The sequence below is a fragment of the Protopterus annectens genome, chromosome 3.part1 (genome assembly GCF_019279795.1).
Source record: "Protopterus annectens isolate FY-2018-M chromosome 3.part1, PAN1.0, whole genome shotgun sequence".
NCBI lineage: Eukaryota > Metazoa > Chordata > Ceratodontiformes > Protopteridae > Protopterus > Protopterus annectens.
Genome location: NC_056732.1, coordinates 499477862 through 499500817, shown reverse-complemented (window position 1 = coordinate 499500817; position 22956 = coordinate 499477862). Strand labels below are relative to the sequence as shown.

Here is a 22956-nt window from a genome sequence, read left to right as displayed (position 1 = left end):
CATGTAAGGGTGAATAATCTGAGACACATAACCATGAGAGATATGCAGAGAGACATGTCAGAACTCAGTGTATGTTACAAATGCAAGCAGGACTCTGGTCCTAAGCTGAATCCTTCCTTCTCCAAGAATGATGCCTACATATAAAGAAAACATAATTGGCAAAGTGCTTGGTGACATTGTCGGGGATCCAGTATGTGTCAGCATGGAATGAGATACTTCACGGTCTTACTTTGCAAAGGATGGCCTGCACCTCTTGTTCAAAGGTTTCCTCTTACTGGCTAAAACATTTGCTGTCCCCATAAAGGCTTTTTAAACTAGAGTCTAAACATGAACAAATTAAGGTGGCTATAAAAAAAAAATAAGGTGGCTCTGCTCAATGTCTGACCTTGAGGCTCACCTGCATTTGGCATGTATCCATGTATGTATAAATCACTGAAACTTGGTTTAAATTTCTAGAAAATACTCCCACTGAACTTGGATTTTGTGCCTACCATGCCTTCATACCCAAATAGGGCTGTTGTGGGGTATCCATATTTGTTAAAGACCACTTCAAGGCAGATTCCTAGAGGCCCACTTGCTGAACTTACTGAGCTCCAAATCATTCTAAACTGGAAAGACTATCAATTTATTTTCCCCTGTGTATGGAAGATATCACACATCATCCCACTTCACAAAGGAGGTAAATCAAATGACTTCTCTAACTTTCGTCCTATAGCACTCCTATCACCTATAGCTAAAATCACAGAAAAATGTATCCATAAGCAAATTCTAAACCACCTTCTGCATAACAACCTACTTGCAAACTGTCAACATGGATTTAGACCTTCCAACAGTACTACCACAGCCATACTCTCCTTTACCAACTCTATCAACTATACCCGTAACAATAACAACCTATCATCCTCTATCTTTGTTGACTTATCTAAAGCTTTCGACTTGGTAAACCATAAACTTCTTCTGCACATACTAAAATCTTTCTCACTTGACCCCCTTCCTTAACTTGGTTTACATCTTACCTAGAAAACCGCCAACAGGCAGTTCTCTAGAAAAATGCTCTATCAATTCTACTCCCTACATCTCTAGGTGTACCTCAAGGCTCTATCTTGGGCCCCCTTCTATTTTCCATCTTTATTAATGACCTCCAATTAGCTATCCCATATACCATCTGTATACAATATGCAGACGATTCTACTATTATCTGTACCACTAACTCACAAACTGAACTACACTCTATCACTCAAAAAGCTTTTAACACTGTTGAACAGTGGTTCTCTGATCGTTGTCTACTCCTTAACCCCAAGAAAACTAAATTGCTATTGTTCTCACCTACTCGTAGATCTGCCCCACTAAACTTTACTCTCTCTTCCATTGATTGCATTCTCATCTCTCCTGAAACAACAACTAAACTATTAGGCGTAACCATTGACAATAATCTCAGCTTTGAGACTCACATCAATAGCACAATAAAATTAGTTAATAAAAAAATCGGATCCCTTTATAGAATCAAACCCTTCCTTTCACCCAAAGCAAGGACCACCTTAGCCAGATCACACCTTATCTCTACACTACTATATGCCTCCCCCATATACACTAATCTCTCCAAAAACAACCTTAAGAAACTAGCAACATCTTACCATAATATTGCTCGATTTGCAGCAGGATCCCCATTTAAAACCCACCACTGCCTGAACCTAAGAAAACTAGGTTGGCTTGAACTCGAGAACCAACTCACACTTCAACAGCTCTTAATAGCTCACAAGATCCTATACCAACCAACTCAATCACCTGTACTCTCTAGCCTCATTTCACCATACAATAACCTGAAACATCTACGTTCTTCCAACAAACTACTGATTAATACAACCAAACCCAATAACTCTGCAGGTGATTGTCTTTTTTTCAACTCAGTTGGCAAAATGTGGAACAAATTACCTCTGTTATCCTGTCTTTGTCCTCCCTTCCATTTTTCAAAAAGCAGCTGAAAACTCATCTCAATAAACACTGGCTTTGCTCCTGTACCAACCCAGACTAACTTCCTTTTTCACCTCCCTGTCCTCTCTTCCTCCTAAATTCCTGCAATCTCTGCTCCTTATAGCCTTGTTAGCTCTCCCTTAATGACATGCACACAGTCTTATGAAATACTCCTTGAAAAAAAAAAAGTTTTCTTTCTCAAGACATTTGACTATTTTAGTTTGTATTTACCATGACTTTATGTAATATGTGTATTAATTAGCCCTAATTTACGCCTTACTATTTGAATTGTCTGTCTTCATATAATGTGTTTAATTACTGGAGCTTTTCTCCCCAGGCCTCTGCTGAAAATGGACATATATCCAGCTAGACTAGCCCGGTCAACAAATGTAAAATAAATAAAAAATAAATAAATAAATTTATTTTTTTGTCACGGGACACCTTCCATGTCCCCTGAAGTTCATGTAAGGTTGCTGAATGTATTTGGTGAATTAACCATAAATAATTCCATCATTCTGGGAGACTTTAACTACCGTTTACTTAACTGGAGTACCTACTCCTCCAATGTAGGATACGCTCAATATTTTTTAGATCTAATAAATAAAAACTGCATGGATCAGATTGTTACCAACCCCACTAGAAGACATACTATTCACAACCTACTTCATTTTGCACCCATCCCTTGGCATTTCCTTCCCTGGTTAACTCAGATCATAAGCTAGTAATCTTCTTCCTCAAAATCTCTAAACTCAGTGCCAGCTCAGCTAATGACAAGTGCTGCTCCCGCATCTGGCACCCCTCATTTCTACATTGAGGAGCAAAAAAAAAATCTAAGTCCCCAATCTGGTGCTCCTCAACTAAGGAGCAGCAGGAGTGACAGCCATTTTTCCCGATTTAAAAAAGGGGGTCCATTCTCTAGTGTGCTGCTTACCTCTCTTTTAAAGGAGCACCAGGTCCTCGTACCCCTGAGGAGTAAAAAATAAATAAAAATAGTCTGCTACTTTTAAAAACTGTAGCAAGCTGCTTGCTACAACTTCTACCCCAAAAGAAGCACTGAAGCAAGTGCTTTAGTCCTAACACCAAAAGCAAAGAAATGAAGCACCAGAATGTATTTCTATACAGAAATGAATGCCACAACTGACTGAATGGCATTTGCAAATCATGCCTTCTAACGCCTTGCACCTCGGGTGGCTGCCCCCCTTCTTTCTACCTTAGTTTTGCTTCTGTCTAAACCCAGTGAAACCCATATATTGGAATTCAAGGATTTCAAAGTACAAATCTCATGAATTTCTATAATGAAGTCTTGAAATTCATTTATAGCAATATGACACCAGACATTGCCACATCAGATAGGTTTTTCAAAGGAGCCCTATACCCACTTAGTTAAGGGTATAGAACAGGTACTCCAATTCAGATCCAAACATAATTGAAAGTTTAAAAGGAAAGCAACATGGTGGTTCATTTGCATAAATAAAACCTAAAAACCGATGAGAAAATTTCATTAAAGTTTGCAGCAGATCAAAAGACTCTCAGGTCAAGGAGAATATCAGAAAATTGACTACTAATTTGAAAAATGCTATTGCATCTACTAAAGCAACCCGTGAAGTTGGTTTGCATATGAAACCAAAGATGATTACAAACCTTTCTTTAACCATGTTAGGAAACTAAGTAACAACACCCAACATAGCATCAAACTCATATAAATGGCACCAGCAACCCAGACCCAGTGGACTTTGATATACTAGCAAATGAAGTCAATGTGAATTTCACTGCAAAGATGACTACCCAAAGCTTTCTATCCCTGAATCTGTTAAAGCCCCCATCACTACTAAAGAACATATATTGAAGGTGATATCCAAGGCTAAAAGCATTTCTACATGGGACTGATAATATAGCAAGCTGTATAAGATGCTATACCAGACTGTTTAATAAATAGTATTAAACATGTCCTGGTGGAGCCATTCCAAAAACTACTTAACCTGAACCTAGCAACTGACTGTGTCCCTGACGACACTCCATAATGGCGGTCCCACCATGAACCCCAAGAATTATAGGTCCATCAGTCTGACAAGTCTCATTTCCAAGGTCATGGAACATATTATTGAAGACCTGATAAACTTTGACATTCAAAGTCTCAGCTGGGTTAACCTGCAGTAGCATGGCTTTCTGAAGAGTGGATCCTGTCTAACGAATGTGGTAAACTTCTTCAAATGGGTAACACAACTGTTGACAGCAGTCATATTGTTCACACAACATACCTTGATCTGGCCAAGGCATTTGACACCATTCTCCCATGCTAGCATAGTTAGTAAGCTAAATGAATTGCAAGTAAATGCTTATGTATGGCCAGCTGGCTAAAAGATACAACTCTTTGAGAATGGGCGGCAGGTGCAAGGTCAGAGAGTATGAAGGTGACTAGTGGTGTTCTACCATGGCTCAGCCTTGTAACCTCTTTTATTCAACATTTACTTTTCTAGCCTCCAGACCAAGAACAAAGCCCTTTTGCTAAGTTTACAGATCAGTGTCAACTGTGAGTTGTTGTCAAATCACTCTTTGATGCCCAAGTTCTCCAACAATAATTTACACTGGTAAATACCTGATGTAGTAAAAATGGTCTCAAAATAAATGTTACATAGTGCAATATCATCCCATTTGGTAGATAACCTTTCTAATTATCAAACAGCATTGATAATACCCACTTTAAAATTAGAATGTTGTCAGAGACCTTGGACATTTGGTTAATAATTCCCTCCCCTTTGATCACCATTTAGTAAAAGCAGTCAGGAAGTCCTACTGCTTGGCACAGCTAATTGCCAAGGAAATATCATCCAGATCTAAAGTGGTTGTTGTTCTCTTATATTCAGTACCAATTAGACCAGTTATTGAATACAGCTTCCCCAATGGGACGTACCTCACTAGTCATATTAAACAATTAGAAAGACCCCAGAGGTTCTTAACCAAGAAGATCACTGACTTAAAACCTCCAAACAAGCCTAGATGTAGTAAAAATCATATAGACTCATTATGGGAATCATATTCATGCAATTAGGGATCCAGGATGTGTACATCTCTTGTACCAACACAAGTCAAATAGTTTCACAAATACTAGAACCAGTGATCTAAATCTTTATCAGAAGAATACTAAAACATGGTGAAGAGGCAGGTTCATTACTCAGCACCTCCTCCCACCTCTGGAATAAATTCCCCATGCAGATCAAGCAATGTGATACACAATCTTACTTCAAATGGGATGTGGATAATTGGATTAGTCCTCCTAGAGAGTGGAGTTCCAATCTAAGGATAGGTATTGACAAGGCATAATGGTTGCAAGACTCAGTTGCCTTGAATTCCATATCGACATGCCCAGATTGAAATCAGCACTGTAGGAAGACTACACCGAACTAACCCATTTAGTGAGGAAAAAGGACTTTTGGGCATAGAAAACATGGACTTACACACACACACACACACACACACACACACACACACACACACACACACACACACACACACACCCGCACATGCACACATGCACACACACACACACACACACACACACACACACACACACACACACACACACACACACAAACACACACCACAAATATATTTGAATATTCATTTGCAAACACAGCAGAAGGAGTCTAAAGGTGCAAGCAGAACATTTCAGATTATTTATATGAGCAGTGAACATGGAGTAAATCTTTCAACTGTCTTCATTCATTAATTCTGTACAGGTAAAGATGCCACTAAATACTTGTAGTTAACTGAAGAATGCTATTTCTCAGCTGTTCCACTAATTAGCTGGATTTTATTCACCGACTGCTAAAGAATTCCTTTATAAATGACCCTAGCCAAGACGTCTTAAAACTCACAAAAGAACAAAACGCTAAAACAAAAAAAATGCAATACAAGAGTACAGATAAAATTAAAAGTAACCAAACCTTAAATGAATAACTCCAATCCAAAATGAAATGCAGACAGAGAACAACAAATCATACAGCGCCTAAATATTTCTCATGACTATAAGTTGGTACACTATGTCAGTTCAGGAAGCTATACGTACCTGATATTACAACCACACACGCAAGTTCCCATTGGTGAGACCTGGACCTATAATCTTCTTCTTCTTTCGGCTTTTCCTGGTTAGGGGTTGCCACAGCGGAACTCCGTTCCGCTAATGATTGGCAGTAGATTTTTACAGTGCTGAGGTGCCAGCCTGACACCCAACCTTCAACGAAGGTACGCCCATTCAGCATGTCTTTCGAATGCCACTCGACCGCGGGGAGGGCATGCAGACTCCACAATCAATTTAGTTAATAATAAACAATCTAGGAAAGAAAGTATTAGTCACAAGCCCCAAAGAATAAGTCTGGGTTCTAATGTATATGTTGTATTTAACTTTTCTACTTTCTTTGGGTTTTGACTTCAGTATGACTTTTCATTTGCTATTCTTGGTGGACATCATTCACTGAACATTTTTTATTTATTTGGACATTTGGGTCTAGTGAACATTCATTGGAGGTACCTGTGTTTATGAGGTAATAGGCATGGTTATAATTCAATGAGTAGACTTCAGACATTCTATGTTATGTACAAATATTAATTTTAAGCTTCTACATTATGATTAGTGATTTTTGAAAGCTGCCTTTTACTTAGAATTGCTATCTGTAACAATTTAGGATTTGTTGATAAGCTGTAACATAATTAAAACAGTAGTACAACTAGTGGACCACGCAATAAGACCTATAGGTCAAACATAACCTATTGAGTACATCCACTGTGCAACTGAACATACTTCAAAGGAATTTGAAAACCTGAGCTGCACGGTCAGTTAGGCTTCATTACATTAGACAATTTCCAGAAATTGATCAGGCACCTGAGCTTTTCAGCTTCCTTTGAGGTATATTCCATCGTACAATGGATGTGACCACTGATCATCTTACTAAACTAGCACTCTTCATCTGATTGATGGAATCTGTCTTTTCCTAATAATCAGTGAATTTTTTCCTTTATTTTTTATGTTAATGTATTTGTTAACTGAATAAACATACTAAGCACAAGTTCTTATTTCATTATCAACATGGGAGAACGGTCAAATGAAAACTCTGGGAAGCCATATCTGAATACTGATCATTAAGAAAAAAATGCATGTGAATATCCGTGCATATGATTCTGGTAAACTGATATAATTCTGATAAGTGAGCTTTCTCAAATAATCTGTTAGAGTGGTCATTGCTCTTGGAATAGGATAACTGTTGCTACAATGTGACTGTTTTAGAATTCTTCATTTAAGGTTTGCATACATTTAATCTTTGCACACTTGCATTATGTCTTGCCTTTTGCTCTTATTTTAATTTGTTTATTTAGTTTAAAGATTTTTTTTGGAGTTTTAAATGTTGTTGATTAAGGTCAGTTAGTAAAATGCTTGTTTTCATTCTCTGACTGAAAACGGATTAAGTCTATCTGATTGTGGGAAGACCCGAGAAGTCACATTTTTATTTCAGGTAAGCTTAACAAGGAAATGATGTAATCATTTGTAGTTGCTACTGCTCTGAGACTGCCACTGCTGTATGACTATTTTAGTCTTCTTTTAATGTTTGCGCATTTGCATTGTTTCTTGTCCTTTGCACTTATTTTACTTTAAAGTTGTGTTTTTTTAAGTTTTAAAAGTCACTGGTTAGGGTCACTTTTACCAAATGTTTATCTTCAGTTCTTGGAATATAAAGGGATTAAGTCTAGATGATTGTGGGAGGAGCTTATAAGTAGCATTTTTATTTAATGTGAGCAGAACAAGAAAACTGTTTAATCTTTTGGAGCTGCCACAACTCTAGTGCTGCTGCTGTTGTGTTAGTATTTTCCACTCACCCAGCTCTCTCTGTTGAGCTTTTAAATTAACTGTGGCTCTAGTGTGGGCCACCCCTTCTATAACTTTCAGTTTGAGAGCCTATCTCAACCTCATTTAATCTGCTGACACTAGTGAACAGTAGACTATCAAATTGGAAAGGCCTTCCCTTTAGACTGGTTCATAGGGTCATAGTTACATACTAGGCTAATGAGCACCATGGCCTTTATAAGTCTAGCAGTGCAATCCAACCCAATTGTGTCCCTATGTATCATGGGAGGTAAAGCAAAAGTTAATGTCTCTTTAATATCTTTCTACCCACTTAGTGCACACTGCAACAGATAGATTATTAATCCCCTTTTCAATTATTACTTAAAAAAATCTGTAATGCTGGAGACAAGACTACCAATCATTTAGCAGCCTACAAGCTGCTTCTCATGAATCAGTCTGGTAGTAGTGCTTCTGTTTTGCTCCTGGTGAGAGAAGGAACAGAACAATATTATTTCTTAACCTTCCTTGAGACAACCAAACATTTTAAGGCATGAAGCTTGCTCCTTAGGAGCCACATTGGGATTAGTGCTATTATTTTGCTCCAGGTGGGGAAAAAGAATACAGAGGTATTGATTCCTGACTTTCTCTGAGTGGGTAGTGTCTGTGTGGGCTTAGACAGGTTGCTATTTTGGTGGAAAATACTTCAATTTTAAATTTTGGACTCTTGTGAAACTTAACTCTCTGTTGTGCTGAGCTGCTGTTAATGGCATCTACCAGGAGAAGGTGACAGCAAGGAACATCTGAGACAAGACTGCTGATCACCAAATAGCCTGCAATTTTCTTATCAGGATCCAGCCTGGCATTAATGCTACTGTTTTGATTCTGGTGAGAGGAGGAGCACATCAGCACGGATTCCTAGATACATGCATCTGTGGTGTGACCATCACCAGAAGGAGACAGGTAGTGGCTAATAGGCAAAGTACCACTTATCATCAGTCTTGGCAAACCTAATTCTGTGTTCTCAGTAGGAACTGCTATATTAGCCACTATCTAACCTAACTTCAGAGTAATACCCTAAATGCTTCATCCACAAATCATCAGAGTCTACTATAGTAGTCTCCTTCCAACCCGTGAGTACTACAGCCAGTCTTACTCTGTGATCCTTTGGCAACATGGCTCATCAGACTTCTTTAACCCCATCTGCGTCCATTCTGAACACATTGGGTGCCCTAAGGCAGTGTCTTAACTGCCTTTTGCTTAGAGACTACCCACTGCTTTAACCAATTGATTGTATGTCCTACAAGAGTTGAAAATATTTAAGAGACATGGAGGCCACCCTCATACATCAGTCTAGGCCACCCTCATACATCAGTCTATCAGTAAACACCATACTCACATAACACCACATCAATCACAGCATACCACTAGACACATAACTTATGCTGAGACTGTAAAGAAAAGTTTGCCCAAGCCTCCTAGTATACATGATAAAACATTAACCTCCAACAAACATTGTAACACCTACTCCTTCTACACTTGCACATACTTCAAATCTACATAGCTCATCTAAACGTCACCAGGATTCATGTTATGACAAGGGCCATAAGATCCCTTAAAACAGGCAAATATGACTATTAATAAGTGGTGGCCCATGTGGGAGTGAATGACCTGAGGCACTTGGCACAAATGAATATGCAGAGATATGACGGAAGTTACTATACATGTGTTAAAGGAAGGAAAGACAGTGGTCTTGAGTAGTACCTTTACTAAGAATAATATCTAGACGCAAAGCTAAGATAATTAGTTTTAACAGTTAGCTAGGAAATTAGTGTAATTCTAGGGGGATCCAATATGTCATGACCTTGGATGAGATGGTAGATAACATGTCCTGGATCACAAGGATATCTTACACTCTTATATTAGTACAAGGAAATCCAGGAATTCCGAAGGTCAATGAAGGCTGGTGAAGAACCACAACTGTATTAATGTACACACAGAAATTTATTAACGCGTTCATCAAAGTGACTTCATCAGAAAACACTCCACATAATACTAAAAAGTTGTTCACAATGTATATATATATATATATATATATATATATATATATATATATATATATATATAGAGAGAGAGAGAGAGAGAGATAACTCAGCACAGCTCCTCGTGGTATCCAGCAGAGTTCCTAGAGCAGCAGAGACCAGAAAAGACAAACTTTCCAGATTCTAAGTATTTTTTTCTGCATTTTCGACTTTTTGTGCCTTTCGACAACTATTTCTGCCTATTTTATTCAGTTATTACCTGTTTTTACTGTTTTTAATAGCATGAATTATTTGTTACACTTCCTTGTTTAAGTTTTGCTTAAAAGTTAAACAACAGGCTAATACACTCAAGTGTAGTAGCTTTTGATAGCAATTAATCGAAAAACACAGCATTTATTGTATTTTCTGTCTATCTGTTAAAAAAAACTTGAAAAAAAAAACAAAAAAAATACTCTTGTTTTCCATACTTTCCTAATAGTTTGTTCCGGCGATCAGATTTTGCTGATCCCTGGGCTTTGTCTTGGTTCCTGTGTTTCTCCATTTTCCTTGTTTGGTCAGGGGGAAGTTTCTTTACTCACCAGTGAGAGTGGGGAGTACTGAGCTGCCTGTTTGTCCTCAAAGGAGTGGTTTAAGGCAGTAACTTGTAGTTTATTGGCCATTTTGGGTCATTTCCTGTCTTTTCCAGCCCCCTGCTATAAAGCACGCTTTAGCGCGATTTAGCGCGGAGTTGCCACAGGAGCACACAAGAGCAGCGGCGGTTAATCAAGGTTAAACTATTCAGGCTACCTAAAGTCCACTCTTCAAATTTTCCCTTAAAACAGCCTTCCTTGAACTGTACTGCTGATCAAACCAGCGTATTCTATATCTAAAAAGTTCAGCTCTACTTAATTCCTAAGTAGACTATTCTCTATCTGTAAAGCCTAGCACTTGCTCCTAAAGTATTTTTTTACTTTGATATAGCACTCTTATTATACATAGTACCCCACCAACCTAAAACCCCTTTTTCGATCACCCACATTCCCCGGAGTCTTTTTAAAGTTTTTGTCTATTCCTTCTAGCATGTCGAGGGATCAGTTGCTAGTGTCCTCTCCTGCTCAGCTGGTGAATCTGGGAATATTGAGGCAATGTTACAATTGCCTCATGTACACAGACAACCCTCTCCTTCTCTCACAAAACACAAATACATGCGAGAGATGCAACTATATAGCCAAACTGGAGGCTGAGCTCTCTCAACATAGGACTGTGAAGACCAGACAGGAGGAGAAGGTAACCACACACACCACAAACCCAGTCTCACATAGTACTATCACAACTTCAAATCATACACATAAACACACAAAGACATACTCGGAGGCTCTGATCAAAAATCTACCAAAACAGCAGAGGCCACCAAAGCAGACACCCAAACAACTGCCACCTCAGGACACAACACATGCAACACATAGACCACATAGTCAGTGTGCCAAACAGTCACAGCCCTTAAGGCCAAACACAATGCCAGACACACTCGTCATTGGTGACTCCATAGTCAGACACACTGATGTCCCGCTCACCAGATTGAGTAAGGAGAAGGTCACAGTAAGCTGCCTGTCGGGCGCTAGAATCCGCCACATAAAGCAAGCACTCAGGTCTCTCAACAGCAGGTACAAGTACGACTCAGTCATTGTCCATGCTGGTGTGAACGACCTGAGACGTACCTCCCTGGACTACATGAAAAGAGACATAGAGGAGCTCTCTGATTATGTAGCCCAGGCAGGTATGACCCTGACCTTGAGCAGTATCCTACCTTCACCAAAAATGATGCCACAATACAGAGACAAGATGATCAGCTTTAATAATTGGCTTAAACTCTGGTGTCATTCAAAGGGGATCCAATGTCTGTCTGCCTGGGATGACATGCTGGACAAGCCACGCTGCTTCGCAAGGGACGGCTTGCACCTGTCACCCCTGGGCTTCCGGATATTGGCAAAGGCTCTTGCCACCCCATAGTGCCTTTTTTAGGCAAGGCTCAAATTCTAAACCTACCACCCTAGAACACAAAAAAGGAAAAAAACTAAGGGTAATGCTGCTCAGTGGCAGAAGTCTCAACCTCAAGATGCACGCACTCAAAGCCCTTCTCAGTATGGAGAACATCGATGTCTGTGCTGTGACTGAAACCTGGTTCAAGGCTCCTGAGAGCACCCCAGCACTATCAGGTTTTACCTCATATCATGCGTTCCGGCCCCAAAATCCGGACAACACCAAGAAAGGAGGGGGGGTGTCCATATTCATCAAGGACACCCACACCTCAAGGTTGGTGGCAACGCACGATGCATCGGAGACCATCCAGGTGCAATTAACCATAGGCAAGACTGCTCTGCAATTTGTAGCATGTTACAGGCCACCCTCTCAAACTCAGGAACCTCACATAGCTTTCCTGAAAACACTGGAGGGGATAAATGTATCTCCAAACACCATCATACTAGGTGACTTCAACTACCCGAATATAGAGTGGGATCACTACTCAAGCCCCAACATTCTAGCCCAAAGGTTCCTAGAGTTCATAAACTCAAATGCCATGGAACAACTAGTCACCATCCCCACAAGAGGAGAAAACATACTAGATCTCATCATCACGAACATGGGGTCACAATGTTCAACACCGGAAGTATACCCCTCACTGGTGAGATCAGATCATAAACTAATCTCACTGGAAGTCCACATCCCACCCCCACCCGAGATAAAAAAGACCACAGTGAAGAACTTCTCAAAAGCCGACTTCACACTTTTAAAGACTAGTGTGGTCTCTTTCAAGGCCCCCGAGCCTGTGGAAACCATTACTCAAGCCGCTGAATCACTTACAAATGCCTTCTACCAGCACCTACAGGACTGCATGGATCAGGCAATCCCAAACAAAACAAAGACTCTTTGTACCAAAGGCAAGCATCCAGTCTGGTGGACCCCAGCCATAAACAAGCTCTACAACAAAAGGAGGAAGCTACTACAAGATAGAGCAAAATCCTTAAAAGGGAAGACACCTTTGATCATTATAAGTAAAAAACTAAGATCTCTCATAAAATCATCCAAGGCAAATTCTGAGAGAAAAGTTGCTAAGGACTCAAAAGACAATCATAAGGCCTTTTTTAGCTATGTTAGAAACCTGGGAGGAAACTCCCAGATATGCTCAGAATTAGTTCAAAATGATGTAAAAATCACTGAACCTACAGACATTGCCAACATACTGGCTGACAGGTTCAGTGCAAACTCCCCTCCCCCCAAAAGGAGAGATATCTATACCAGAGGATTGTAGCCCCCCAAACATCTCTAATGCTCAGGTGAGAACTGCTCTCTCCAAGGCGAAAAACACAGCATCCATGGGACCAGATGGTGTCCCCAGTTGTGTGCTCCACAAACTCAATGAGGAATTAAACCCGCAGTTAGGGCAGCTGTTTAATCTCAGCCTCACCTCAGGATACATACCCAAGGAGGGGCGTACGGCAACTGTGGTCCCACTTCACAAAGACGGTGCCTCCACCGACCCTGGAAATTACCGTCCCATCAGCTTGACAAGCCTGATCTGCAAAGCTATGGAGAGGATCATAATGGAACTCATAAATACAGACATAGGGGACTTGCAGACATTGGATCCAACCCCGTTTGGCTTTGTCAAAGGCAGATCATGCCTTTTAAACTTGGTTGACTTTTTTGAAACAGTCACCAAGGCCATTGATGAGGGCAAGGCAGTCCACACAGCCTACCTCGACCTAGCAAAGGCTTTCAACACGATACCCCACTCAGGTATCATTGAAAAACTCACCAGCTTAAATGTAAACCCATACGTCACAAGATGGGTTGCAAACTGGCCAAGTGACAGAACCCACAGGGTCAGAGTTGCTGGCGCCATGTCAGACTCAAAGCCTGTCACAAGTGGTGTCCCACAGGGCTCAGTCCTGGGCCCACTCTTGTTCGGCATCTACTTTTCAGAAGTACAAGCAAACACAGGAGGGTTATGGCTGACAAAGTTTGCAGATGACTGCAAACTGGGCGCCATAGTCGAGAACACATCTGACACAGATATCCTTCAGAAGGGTCTTATAGAAACGGATAACTGGTGCCAGAGCCATGGCCTAAAGTTAAATGCCAAAAAATGCATAGTCATACCCTTCGGGAAAAACAAGGTTACCCCTAGCTACCATATAGGTGGCAATCCACTAAGCACAGAAGAGGTTATCAGGGATCTGGGGACCCAGGTTGACAGTAACCTTTCGTTTGACACTCACATTGCCAAAGTAGTTAGGAAGACCTTCTACATTGCCCACCTGATCATGAAGGGATTCACATCTAGATCAAGGGAGGTCATCGTTCCCCTGTACTCATCACTCATCAGACCAATGATTGAGTACAATGCCCCATTCGGAATGCATCTGACCCGACACCTGCAGCAATTGGAAAGGCCCCAAAAGTTCCTCACCAAAAGGATAAAAGGTCTCAAAAATATGTCTTATGCTGCCCGACTGAAGGAACTCCAGCTCTATTCAGTCGCTTACCGTCTGCTCAGAGGTGACCTGTGCCTGACATACAAGGCCATGTCCAACCCGGAATTGATGAACATGCTTCACCTCAAAAAATCTAAATCCATCAGAACTACAAGGGCAAGAGACTTAAACCTTAACACAGTTATTAATAGGACATGCTGGAGGGACAGATTCATCACCCAGAGACTCCCTATGCTGTGGAACAAAATCCCGGTACATGTGAGGCAGAGCACCTCTCTGGCTTTGTTCAAGAGAAATCTTGACCAATGGATGGGAGATCGCAGGTATACCCCAGGGATTACCTCAGTGTCGCTGCTTGACAGAGGCACAGCAAAATAATGGGCATAGTATCCTTCAAACTAAAGGGGTGGCGAAAGCCACAAAACTCTGGGCTAGGCTTATAAATGCCCTTGGGCAGATAGCCTAGTATAAACCTATGAACCTATATATATATGTACATATATATATATATATAGTAAATCAATTAACCTGTTACATCAATAATTGAATAATTAAAATGATTAGAATGATTAAAATAATTAAAGCTGTACCAGATACAATTCATACTATTTTAATTTAAAACAATATTAACAGACACCAAACTTAGAAACCTTTAACTTCCTGTTTTTTAGAAAACATTTAATATTTATAAATTCATTAAGACCAGGTCTCCTGTCGGCTTCCAATTTAGTCTGCCATAAGGATTCCCTCTGCTCTAAAAAATTCTTATAGTCCCCACGTCTTAAATCTGATGAAACTACTTCTAAAATGGAAAAAAGAAACTTCTTGTACTTAATATACTCGTTAGAATGTCTAAATAATGCATTATTAACATTCTTGGTCTTGATGTTATACACATGCTCTCTTATACATTCCATCAAAGACCGGGTTGTCATACCGACATAGAATGCATCACACCCGCTACAGAGACTGATGTATACTACTCCACGTGATGTACAAGACACATACCTGTACTTTAATAGTAGTGTTTAAATGGTTCAATAAAACAAAGGGCCCCTCAGAAATGAACCTACAAAAATTGCAGTGGCCGCATTTATACATGCCATTTCTGGTTGTTGATGTACCAACAAACCAACAATATTATCCTTTTTTTATTATCATGTTGCAAAAGATTCTTAATGCTATAATTGTTTTTATAAACAAAATTAGATTCATTCCCTAATACACTGACCAGATCAGAATTCCCCACCAAAATTCTCCAATTCTTTTGGACTATTTCTTTAATAGATGTGCAATCAGCCATCATGTCCAAGGCACACACTGGAACTCGCTTGCCATTTTTCATCTTATCAAGGGTATTGATTCTACTTTGAAATGGAACCCTAAGATTAGGGGGATACAATCTTTCCCTGTTGCTAAAAACATAGTGTTTTGTCTTCTCAAGATGTTTAATGGCATACCCTCTTTTCAAGAATATATTAGTTATCACATCAAACTCATAATAAATCAGAGTCATTGGTGGTCATTCTACTGGCACGTATGTACTGCCCTTTCAGTATATTTCTCTTTATGAAACCAGGGTGGTTACTTTTATTATGTAGATACCCATTTGTGAAAGTTTCTTTCCTATAAATTTTATTGTGTAATCTCTGTGTTTTTTGGTCCCATATCAAAGAGACATCCAAAAAATTAATCTCGTGATCATAGGCACTAGCCACAAACTTTAAAAAATCAGAAGCTTCATTTCACCCACTAATAAATGGTTCCACAGTACTTACAACCCCTTCTAAAATGAAAAACAAATCATCCATAAATATGGAATAATAAAGTACCTTGAATCTCTGTACCAGGGTAGCCAAAACGATACTTTCCCAGAAAGCCATAACTATGTTGGCATATACTGGACCCAAAGGCAACCCCATGGCTACCACTTTATTCTGTTTATAAAAGGTACTTTCAAAGAGAAAAAAAAATATTATTCAACGCTGTCTCCAATAAACTGCACAAAAAATTAACCTAATCTTGTCCTAGGGAAATATTAATACTTAAAAAGGATCCTACGGCCTCTACCCCTTCATAGTGAGGGATACTAGCAAATAAAGAAACTACATCAACAGCTACGAATACATGTCGTTCTGTATCATAATCAAATGGTGCAAAATAAATTCTGTTAATTTATCCAAAAGGTCCCAGGATAAACTAATCTTTCTATGTATTCCTGACTTGATCTAAAGAAATTACCATTCCCTGATAACTTACTTGGGCAAGGCAAGATGAAGTATATGAGCAGTCTTTCAAGTCAGGCCCCCAAACTGAATACTCAATGCTCAGAGATTACTCCCTGTAATATCTAAAAAATATTATTTCCAGGGCTGGGAGAATGACCTCATCTGGTCACCTGACTCTAGGTTCCCACACTATCCCCTTTTAAAGTTGAGAGATAAATTTAGCATAGACTTGTAAAAATGCATATCTAGAGCTTTTCTAATGTTTATGGCAGGCCTGAGGCCAAGAAACATTAACAGCACTTCCCCTCTTTTTACTGAAGCTAATAAATAGCGGCTTCTTTCAGACTTACTATCTTGGGTCCTATTCATAGGTTCATAGGTGTTTACTAGGCTAATGACCAAAAAGGCCTTTTTAAGCCTAGCTATGCATCCCAAATCTCTGATGAGTTCTGATACTTTTGATAAGTGTAAGCATGAGCCTGGAAGATGAACCATTTACAGGTTACCTGTTTGCATCAGAGACATAGGTGCAAAACCAGGGATGAATTTCCATTTTCCCATCCAATTGCCCAAGTTGCACTTGAATTGGATTAGGGAGGAACTCTGCTTCACATGGACAGGGAGCATGTTCTATAGACGGGGTAGTCACTGGAATACATACCTATCTCTCCATCAGGTCCTATTTATATCACAGGCAAGGTTTAAGTCTTTAGAACTGGTAATTCTGGTACTGTTTGTTTTGTGGATATGCAGGAAGTCCATCAGAGTGGGGTCTGACAATGCCTGTATGCCATTTGGGATGCCATTTTAATGGCTTAAGAGCTCATTTACATTTCCCTTATTTTTCTTAAAGTAAGCTAGCTGGTTAGCCACTATTCTTCCAGTGTTCTCGGTTACAGTTTATACATTTAATCAGCTACTTCCTGTATGTATATTTCCTTTCAGTCCAGCAGGACTCACTGTTGAGACATTTTTCAACACTAACAACTTTACAAATACATTTTAATATTCAAATGCCATACAGTTATAATACATTTGTAACATAAGCATCTGCACAAGTCAGTTTGGTATTCAAATACCATGCAGTTCTAATACATTTGTAACATAAGCATCTGTACAAATCAGTTTGATATTTAAATGCCTTACAGTTCCAATACATTTGTAACACAAGCATCTTGTATGCATCAGTTTGATATTCAAAGGAAAACTCCAGCTAGCTATGTGGGCACTAGCCCACATCATTGCATCCGCAATCAGCTGCATGCAGTGGTCAGAGAAGACTCTAATGTCAACTGAAACTAGGCTGAATATCTGAAAGTTGACTGAAGAGAAAGTACAACAGTTCAATGAAATACTCAGGGCTCTAGCACCTCAAGAAGAAGAGGAAATAGGTGAAGTTGAAGAAGAATGGCAATGCCTAAAAACAGTACATGTGAGGACCATAGAACAGATATGTGGCCGAGCCAAGTATGAAAATAAGGTTCATAAGAAAAACTGGTGGTGGAATGCAGAAGTCCAGGAAGTCATCGAAAGAAAGAAGGAGTGCAAGAAAAAGTGGGAGAAGGAAAAAAAACAGACCAGGTTAGGATGGAATACTGGTTGGCTAACAAAGAGGCTGAGAGGAATTGCAATAGCAAAAAAAAAGGAATTAGAGGCACTCTACCAGCTCCTGGAAAGTACCTCAATGGATGGCACAAAGAAACTACATCAGGTTGTAAGGCAAAAACAGAAAGATACAGAAGATAGTCAGACACCCTTCATAGGAGTTGCCAGTAAGAACCTGCTCACCAATTCACAGGACATTAAAGGCAGATGGAAAGAGTATTTCCAACAGCTTCTGATTGAAGAATAGATCACAGATGCTGCACTGCCCTAGACACAACTTACAATGAAAGAAGAGGAGGAGCCCACCAGCCTAGAAGAAGTAAGAATAGCATTCAGGAAAATGAAGTCAGGGAAAGCAGCATTCTTAGATGAGGTCACAACAGATATGATGAAGATAGTGGGTGATATAAGGGAGAAATGGTGCCTGAGGGAAGCCATAGCAGTGTGCAGAGAAAGGTGTATACCAGATAACTGGAGAATAAGCATATTAGTGCTAGTGTTCAAGAACAAAAGGGACATTCATAACTGTGGGCAGTACAGAAGCATCAAACTCTTGTCAAACTGCATGACAGTTCCGGAGGGAGTGATTGATAAATGAAAAAGAAGAGTAATAGAAAGTAAAATGAAAGATGAGCAGTTTGTATTTAGATTAGGATGCAGTGCAACTGACCTGATGTCTGTAGCTAGACAGATAGTTGAGATACAGTTAGTCCAACTGTGCATTCCTAGACTTGGAGAAACCATATGACAACGTTCCAAGAAAGCTAATTTGGGCAGTCCTGCAGTGGTTTGAAGTACCAGAAACATTAGTAGAATAAGTGCAGGCTATGTCCAAGGACCCAATAATTCAAGTGAAAACAGGGTTTGGTCTCACAGAGAAGTTTCCAGTGGGAGTGGCTGTGCATCAGGTTCAGCTCTGAGCCAACTACTGTTCATACTGGTGATGAACTACATTAGCAAACAGGACAGAGGGGACAGATCAAGAAAGCTGCTGTGCAGATGATGTGGCATTACATGCAGACTCTGAACAACAATTTCAGGAAAGGATAGGGGAATGGAATACAAAACTGAAACCATGGGATGAAAATGAGTTTAAATAAGAGAGAGGCAATGGCAGGAAGTGGGGTAGATCATAAGAAGCTGAGAAATGAGATAGAATGAAAACAAGTGGAACAACTTAACAGCTTCAAGTATCTGGAAGGGGTGGTTGAGGAGAAGAGAAGCCTGAATGAAGAGGTCAAAGCTAGAAATAGAGGAGTTGCATCTAACTTGACACGGGTAGCAGGTGTAGTGTATGACAGAAGAATGCCAAAAAGCTGAAAAGTAAGGTATATAAAACAGTGGTGTGACCAGCATTACTGTATAGAACAGAAACCTGGCAGTAAAAGCAGAGCAATTGAGGAAGCTAGATGTGATGAAGATGAAGTGGCTGAGATGGGTGGTAGGATGCACACTGTGGGACAGCCAAAGAAATGAGGGCATATGAGGAGAAACCATAGTAGCGGCAATTGCAGAAAAGGTCAAAGAGAACAGATTACGTTGGTTCAGGCACATGTGCAGAAAAGCAGAAGACATTCTGATGAAGAAGATTTGGAACAGAAAGGAAGAAGGCTAGAGGAAGCAAGGGTGTACAGCAAAGAGGTGGGTGGATTGCATTTGAGAAGACCTGCATTAGTCGAGCATGATTGTCGAAGAAGGTAGGACAGTAGCACTGGACAGGGTGGTGGCAGTTGACATGACACATTGACCCAATGTAGAAAAATGGGAAAAATGGGTCAGTGATGATGATGAAACTCAAAATCAAATTTAGACAACATCATGATTGTGCTAGGAATCTAAATAGATAGATGCCAGAACTGGAGGACCTGATACAAATTTAACATAGTCATATTATGTAGTTATTGAAACATGGTTTAGTGCAAAAATAACGGCCCCTCTGTATCAGGGTTTAGCACCTATCTTCCCTTCAGGCCATTGGGTAACTGAAGGTAAGTGCTGATATTTGTCAGAAACACCATCACTTCACAACTAATTAATTACCACCCTAACGTGGAGCTCCTTACCCTTTCCATGGCTTTGCATATAAGGCTGGTGAGGCTATGGACTTATAATTGCCTGGGTCTGTATTACTAGTTACATGTCCTCATCAATGCCCCCCATAGTTAATGGAACTTACCTTATCATTACTGAAGGATTAATTATCAAATCAAATGCTTTCTTGCTAGGGGACTTCAGTTACTCAAGTATTGATTGGTACACTAAAATTGATATGCTCAAAGTTTCCTAGACTTTGTTAATACCAGTGCATTGGAGCAAATTTTAAAACTTCCCACTAGAGGCTCTAATATCGTTGACCTGGTCTTTATCAACCTAGCCCATGCTTACACCACACCATAGATCTCCTCATCCCTGGTTAAATCTTACTAAAAAAATAAGTCATCTTCTCTTTTTGGCTAAGTGATACAACCCAATCATCAAATGAGATCATCTTTAGGGACTTTTCCAAAACACCCCTACTTCAGCTTGTAAAAGACCTATGTAAAATTCCCAACAACTACCAGCAAATGGACCCAACTAAGAAGGCTGCTTTATCACCTCTGAAGTTTACCAGCACCTAAACAGATGCATTGAAAAGTTAGTAACAGTCTGCCCTAAATATAATAATACATTCATTCAAGAATCAACCTCTTTGTTGGACTCCTGTATTAATACAGTCTATAACAAAGGAAGCAAAATAAAATTAAGCTGTAAGGAATCTCCATTTCCCTAACTCAAGACCACGCTGAAGCATGCAAACAAGGAGCTTAAGAGCACTTTCAGAAAATGTAAACCAGAGTACAAGCTTACATTGCTACAGATAGCAAAGAGAACTACAAATCTTTCTTCAGCTGTATCAGCAAATTAAGGTATAATGGCCAACAATGCACTGAGGTCATCCATAATAATACTGCACTTTCTGATCTAAACAATAAAATTTAAATTTTGTAGACACAATTTAAGTAATAAAAGTAATTTATCCCAATCTACACACAATGTTGCCTCCACTATTCCAGAACATTTAGTTTTTCCTGAAGTCACCTTAGAACAAGTAATAGTATCTCTCTCAAAAGTAAACAATAATACTTCCATGGGCCCAGACAACATACAATGAATCATTCCCATCAGTGCCAGGTATGTATTGTCTGAGCATCTTCTTAAACTGTTCAGCCTATCCACAGGTTTTGTGTCTGATACCCGGAAAACAGCTGCTTTGACTGCCCTACACAAGGGTGGTCCATCTATAGACCAAGGTAATTATAAGTCTATTAGGCACATCAGCCTTATGTGCAAAGCTATAGAAAGTGTCATAGCTCAACTCATTTATGTAGAAACAGGCAGCTTAAATGACCTAGACCCCAGTCAGTTTGTTTTTCAGTAAGTCAAGTCCTGTCTCCTGAACCTACTAAACTTCTTTGAAAAGCTTACAAAGGCAGTCGTACAGTGGTTTCTCTGTGCATACTGCTTATTTGGATTTGGCCCAGGCTTTTGACTCTATCTCTCATCCTGATATTATTGAAAAATGAGACAAATGTAATATAAGCCTGTAAACTATTTGCTATATTGCAAACTGGCCATCCAACAGATCCTGTTATGTAAGTTGCTGGTACTCTATCTGCATATAAAATTGTAACTAGCAGGATACTGCATGGATCAGTGTTGAGCCCTCTCCTATTTGGAATTTATTTTTCAGACATCTAAGCCAATATCCCAGAAGAGTGTTTGACCAAGTCTGATGATGACTGCAAGATGGGCTCTGTTATCCACTCATCCACTCAGTGGCATCCACACATACATGGTGCTCTGAAAATGGTATCAAGCTAAATGCAAAAAAGTGCAGCATAGTAGTGTTTGCCGAAAGAGCTGCTCCCACCTCCACTGTTATAAATGCAACTCCTTTTCAGACAGATATGATCATGGGAGACCTGGATACTTATGTGGGCAACTCTCTTTCATTCAGTCATCATGTTTCCTCCACAGTAAGGAAATCCTTTTCTCTAGTCTAGTTAATGTTCAAGGGAATATCTTCAAGATCCAAAAAAATCATCCTACCACTGTAGTCTTCCCTTATCTTTCTGATCATTGAATACAATGCCCCATTTGGTATGCACAAATCCAAGGATATCACTCAACTGGAAAGGCCCCAAAGCTTTCTAACCAAGAAAATGAAAGGCCTTAAATCAGTTAACTATCTCAATAGATCATCAGGACTCTGTTTATATTCAGTAGTCTACCAGATACTCTGAGCTGACCTGTGACTTACTTTTTGAGCCACAAAAAGATCCATCCTATTTTATCTCCTACATATTTGCACAACCAGTGGCTCTACAAATACCTGCACTAGGGACCTAAATCTGAACTAACAAATAAAGAATATGTACTAGCGGGATAGGTTCTTAACTCAGCTATTTTCAAGTGTATGGAATAAGGTACCACTGTACATCAAACAAAGTTCTACTTCGGGTACATTTAAGGATATTCCTGATGACTGGATTGGTAACCACAGATTAACACTAGAGTTATCATGCATACCCTGTACAGTTTGGGAGGTGTGTACTATTAAGTACTTGTGACATGAGCCAAGAACATTTAAGTATGTCTGCTTAAGTGTTGATCAGGTTAACCATCTCATGGTTCCCATGATTGCATACCTCCTATATTCCTAAAGAAGTGTAATAAAAATATGACACATTCTCTACTGCTGACAAGCGCCAGTCCATCATCCAATTAGCATTCCACTTACAGTGCATGCTTGTCTCATGCAT

At 39.7% G+C, this 22956-nt stretch overlaps 1 protein-coding gene across 1 annotated transcript in view; it reads right to left on the bottom strand.

Moving 5' to 3' along the window:
- LOC122797691 (squalene monooxygenase-like) overlaps positions 1 to 22956 on the bottom strand; it is a 290180-nt gene that overhangs the window by 93088 nt on the left and 174136 nt on the right. The window lies entirely within an intron of this gene.